Source organism: Jaculus jaculus, chromosome 8 (assembly GCF_020740685.1).
Source record: "Jaculus jaculus isolate mJacJac1 chromosome 8, mJacJac1.mat.Y.cur, whole genome shotgun sequence".
NCBI classification, from domain to species: domain Eukaryota; kingdom Metazoa; phylum Chordata; class Mammalia; order Rodentia; family Dipodidae; genus Jaculus; species Jaculus jaculus.
The window spans coordinates 36,280,533-36,286,216 of NC_059109.1; positions in this window are offsets into that span (position 1 = coordinate 36,280,533).

The window sequence follows — 5,684 nt, forward strand, 5'->3', positions numbered from 1 at the left end:
TCTAGTACTGAATCTGATCCACTCTCATCCTAGATGGTTGTAAGTCACACTCCCAGGCAAGAACTTTCTGCTTCTTTCACAGATCAACATACCTAGGTGGGCTTTCCCCCTCCTTAGTCAGCCCTTGCGTCTACATACCAATCAGGTTTCTCCTTACATATCTGAGTCTGGTAACAAGGATCACCCTAATTGGACATTTGATCCATAAAAAAGATCCTAACCATGAGTGTAAACTCTTTCTTCTTCCTGTGGTTTTACCTGAACATCAGAGTGTAAGTTTCTCTCCTTTCTACCTGTGGATTTTCCTGATTGCCTCCTATATGTGTCTTGCTTTGGGGTGATTTCTTGCTCTGTTGCATGCATGATCTTTCTTGAATCTCTGAGTCCTTCAGTATTTCTGCATCCTCTCTGGTCTCTTATGTAAAGAGGGCCTTTTGGGGCTGGAGAGATGGCTTAGTGGTTAAGCGCTTGCCTGTGAAGCCTAAGGACTCCGGTTCGAGGCTCGGTTCCCCAGGTCCCACGTTAGCCAGATGCACAAGGGGGCGCACGCGTCTGGAGTTCGTTTGCAGTGGCTGGAAGCCCTGGCGCGCCCATTCTCTCACTCTCTCCCTTTATCTGTCTTTCTCTCTGTGTCTGTCGCTCTCAAATAAAATATATATTAAAAAAAAAAAGAGGGTCTTTTGGTTCTCATGCTTTGCCCTCCACGCGTCCGTGTATGTGCCTCCCCCAGAGCTCTTTTACTCGTCACTGGAGATTTCTGTGTGAAGAAGATTCTCTGTCTCCCCTTTCACTTTCCAGTTGGAAAAGGAAAAGAATTCTCTAAGAGCTTGAGTCTTTCAGTGGGTCTTCTACCTGGATCATAATTCCTCTACAAGAAACCTCATACTTTATAATTTACCTTTTTCAGAGTCCATTTTGGACCCAAAAGTTGGGGGTTCACAAACCCTCCCTATACTCTAAAATCCTGCATCAATATTTTGACTTAGCCATTGTTTATTCTTAGTTGCATGGAATTTTTTTAATTTGTTTTTATTTTATTTATTTTAGAGCAACAGACAGAGAGAGAAAGAGGCAGAGATAGAGAGAGAGAACAGGCGCGCCAGGGCCTCCAGCCACTGCCAACAAACTCCAGACGCGTGCGCCCCCTTGTGCATCTGGCTAACGTGGGTCCTGAGGAATTGAGCCTGGAACGGGGTCCTTAGGCTTCACAGGCAAGCGCTTAACCACTAAGCCATCTCTCCAACCCAGTTGCATGAAATTTTAATGAGGTTCTTTTTTATAGCATAAAAAACTATTCATAGCTTTATATGTAATTATTGTATATGCAAAAACAGAACAATTTTTGACACCCTAAAAAAAGGTCTGTTAAAAACTGGTGTGGTGGTTCGTGCCTTCAATCCCAGCATTTAGGAGGCTGAGGTAGAAAGATTCCTGTGAACTCAAGGCCAGCCTGAGTTACAGAGTGAGTTCTAGATCAGCCTGGACTAGAGTGAGACTGCCTAAAAAGCAAAAAAAACTACAGCAACAACTCTACTAGAAACTAAAGGTTAGACTATGAACTGCTTTTCCCATTGAGGATTTTAAATTATTTTTTTTTTTTTTTTTTTTTTTTGGTTTTTTCGAGGTAGGGTCTCACCCTGGTCCAGGCTGACCTGGAATTAACTATGTAGTCTCAGGGTGGCCTTGAACTCACGGTGATCCTCCTACCTCTGCCTCCCGAGTGCTGGGATTAAAGACGTGCGCCACCACGCCCGGCAAGGATTTTAAATTATTTGAGTCATCTAATGTAGGTATTTTTTCTTTTGCTGAAATTCAAAAATAACAGCCAATTTATCAGTTGCCATCCATTTCCAAGCAGGTGCCAGCTAGAATTCTATGTCTCAGATAATGATTAGAGGAAATGCGTAGGGAGGACAAAGGCAGAAGTAGCAAGGGAAGACAGGGAAACTCAGGTTGTATGCAAGTGGTACCCTATGAAAATAAAAGGGAAGAAAGAAAGAAACAGTCCCAAATTGCCACACATTTATGAGAGTCAACTACACCAATGGTATCCGTAAGCTAAAGTTATCCAAATTAGGTAATAATGGCCCAATTCTAGTATACTTTGCATCCAATCATTTTCTGAGAGTGGTGCAGGGAAATCTACTTGGTACAAGCTTAGTAGTGAATCCAAATCACAGCAGCTAGTGAGTACAACCCAGTACATAAAAAATGTGATGTAGCTGCTTCATGACTCTCCAAATGCCCTGTTCCTAAGAGAAAGCTAGGCACATGGAGGTTAATTAGAGAAATTATAGTCCTTATGATTAACTAAGAGCATGCTATAGCTATGCAGACCTACTAGAGAAATAGACCAACCTATGAACATGGAGGTTAATTAGAGAAATAATAGTCATTATTACGCTAACAACAACCTAGGAAAATGGAGGTTAACTAGACAAATAATAGTTCTTGTTATTATACTTAGTCTTGGGCCACCCTGGATCTTCTCCTCTCCTTCACTCTCCACTCCATGTTCCCATTCATCTCAGCCATCACTTAAGCATATCTTACTGGTTTACCAGTCCAATATCACTTAAATATTCATTCCTAAGGGCTCATAGCTATTACTCAGAATATTTTCTTTCAGTCTGGGATTCCTATGTGTGTCAATTCACTTATGTAATTGAGCAAGGGCATTATATGAGCACTCAAGTGGATCATATAGGTTTCATATGTAAGTCCTTGTGTCCCCAGTTTGTAAAAGAATCTTAACTTCTTTTACTAATCAGTCATTCCTGCGTGTTGGCTTCTGGGTGCAAAGTACAAAAGAAAACTATATACTTTTTAGTTGAATGGATCCTTGCTCAGCATTCAGATTTTAGTACTGCCACTGTGCTTGTTAGAGTGTAGGAGCAACTTGAGTAAGCATGGTCTGAAATAAACTCCATTGTGGATTCATAGAATATCAGCTGGTGGCTGTTATAGTTACCTTCTCATTGCTGTGATAACATATCCAACCAAAAGCAGCTGATGGGAGGAATGATTTTTATTCTGGCTTGCAATCTCAAGGGCAAGCTCTATGATGGCAAAGAAAACATAGTAAAGCAGAGGCTGGACATCACATTCTTGCCCTGACAGGTCGCAAATAGTATGAAATTGGGCCAACGTCTGTTAAGAGGGGGCTGGCTATAACATCTCTGAGCCCACTTCAACAACACACCTCCTCTAACAAGGCTCCATCTCCCAAATTGCCACCAGCTAGAAACAAAGCATTCAGAACACATGAGTTTATGGGGGCATCTGAATCAAACTACCATAATGGCTGTCAGTCATCAGCAGTTTCCATAGCAGATCCTGTGGAAAAATAGATCTGAATGAAATCTCTTCATGACAGAGATAGAAGGACTTCCCAGCTCACATAATGAGGAACAGGAATATTTATACTACTGTTTTGCATTGAGCTCTGATACAGTCAGAAATGTACAGAGAATAATTTATTTAAGCTATGAATAGAATTAGAAGGTGAGCCAACCTAACTTGTGAACATCTGACTTAAGCACAGCAGTATTTTCAAGGAAGTGCTTTCATTTACTTCCAAAAAAATATACTAATTTTGATCAAGCTAGCATCCTAATATTGATCTCTGGCTAAGTGCTTTATTAAAGGGCTCATGACTGAATAGGGAAAATTTATTTTTATCTATAACATACCCACTTGCCTATAAATAATTTACCCAAATTTTAAGAACCCTTGATTTAGTAAGAACTCACACATAGTATTCTACATGGATATGATAAAGATAATTTCACAAAGCAAATGTAAACAATTTAAAAGCATTCCTAGTAGCATAGCTGAAAGCAAGTCCTTTTGTAATATATTGAAATGTCTTCTCCCAAGATTCACCTTTCAAGGACATCCTGAGCTCAAGACCTACAGTCTAAAATAATTGCGTACAAATTACTATGGATAAGCTTGTAGGCCAACAAAATAGGTGAACAGAAAAGTAGCTTGGAAAATCCCAATGCTTTGCTACTTTACTTCAGGAAAATCCAAACACTGTTGCTGGTAATAAAAACTCCCAACCTGTCACTGAGTTCTGGTTCCTTGGCAATACACCTCAAGATGTTCTGATTGACAAAGACTCTGCTGATCAAATTAAGAATGGTACAGGTAGTTACTCCTCAGAAAACTTGAAAAAAATTAAGTGTATTCTCCCTAAAATTTCAGTCAGGAAGTTATCAAATGGTTTCCTGGTGAAGAGTTCTAATTTTAAAAGACAGTAATGGGCTAGAGAATAACTCAGTGGTAGAGAGCTTGCAGGTGCAGGACTCTGATTCCCAGCATATGAGGAAAAAATGAATTAAATAATTATTTGAAGTGTAATTTCAAAAGCATCCACTGTGGGTGATGCATCTATATTATATTTAAAACTTACTGTGGGCCAGTAGATCATTTAAATATAATAGCAAACTTGTGAAGTAGAATTCCTTGTTATCCTCATTTAAAGATTAAGAAGCAAGCACCTTACTTAATGCTACTAAGTGTTAGAATTAAGATCGAAACACAGAAAGTATCACCCTTAACCATTTGTGGTCATTTGATTCAAGTGTCTCCATAAAATTAGGTATTCTGAATGCTAGGTTCTGAGCTGATGGAGATTTGAGAATTAATGCCTTCTGGAGGCAGTGTATTGTTGGGGTTGGGCTTATGGGTATTATAGCAAGTTACCTCTTACCATTGTTTGACACACTCTCCTGTTGCTATTGTCCACCTAATGTTGGCCAGGAGGTAATGTCCACCCCTCTGTTCATGCTACCATTTGCCTCTGCCATCATGGAGCTTCCCCTTGAGCCTATAAGCCAAAATAACCTCCCCCACCACCACCACCAAAGGCTACTCTTGGTCAGGTGAGTTCAGCCAGCAATGTGAACCTGACTGCAACAGTAAAGTTGGTACTAAGGAATAGTGTCATTGCTGCTTGAAACCTGATTGTGTAGCTTTGGCCTTTTGGAGCTGATTTTCAAGAGGAATGTGGAAGCATTTGAAACTTCTACTTAAGAGACGCCTTGCAGTGCTCTAAATAAAGTGTTATGGACTATTCTGGTCAGAGTTGAAAGACCTTAATGCAGTAAGAACTATGGACTATGAGGTTTGGCTTATGAGGGTGAGAAAGATGTTGCCTGGACTGGGCTAAAAGCAGTTTATGTGAGAAGCCTGCTGTTATGCTCATATCCTGAGAACTTGTGCAGAGTTGCTTTGCATAGAAATGGACTTGTGTGAGTAGGGGGATATGGCAGAGAAATGAAATCTTTGGGCTTAAACTTCTGCCCATTCAGCTACAATTATATGAGAGATCACAACCTTGGAGATTAGGCAGGCTGACCTGCACTGGTGCAACAGGAAGAATGTAGTCTCTCTTGAAGGGGCCTGAATGCTTAAGGAGTATCCTGTTCTTCAATGCTTTATCCCCCCCCCATATTAACAAATTGGCACCCTCCCTGATATTATGGAATATAAGAAATACAGGAAAAAAAGGGTCATCGAATTTGCAACATGGTCTTGTGTTTTGGAAATGGGCAGTGTATGGCAGGTTTGCTGGCTTGCCTGCATGGAGACCCAGTGGAGCCATGTGGACGAACTGTGGGTTGCAGTGAAGACTCAGTGGTGATGCTAGGAACAAGAGAAAGTTACTAAGGAAACCT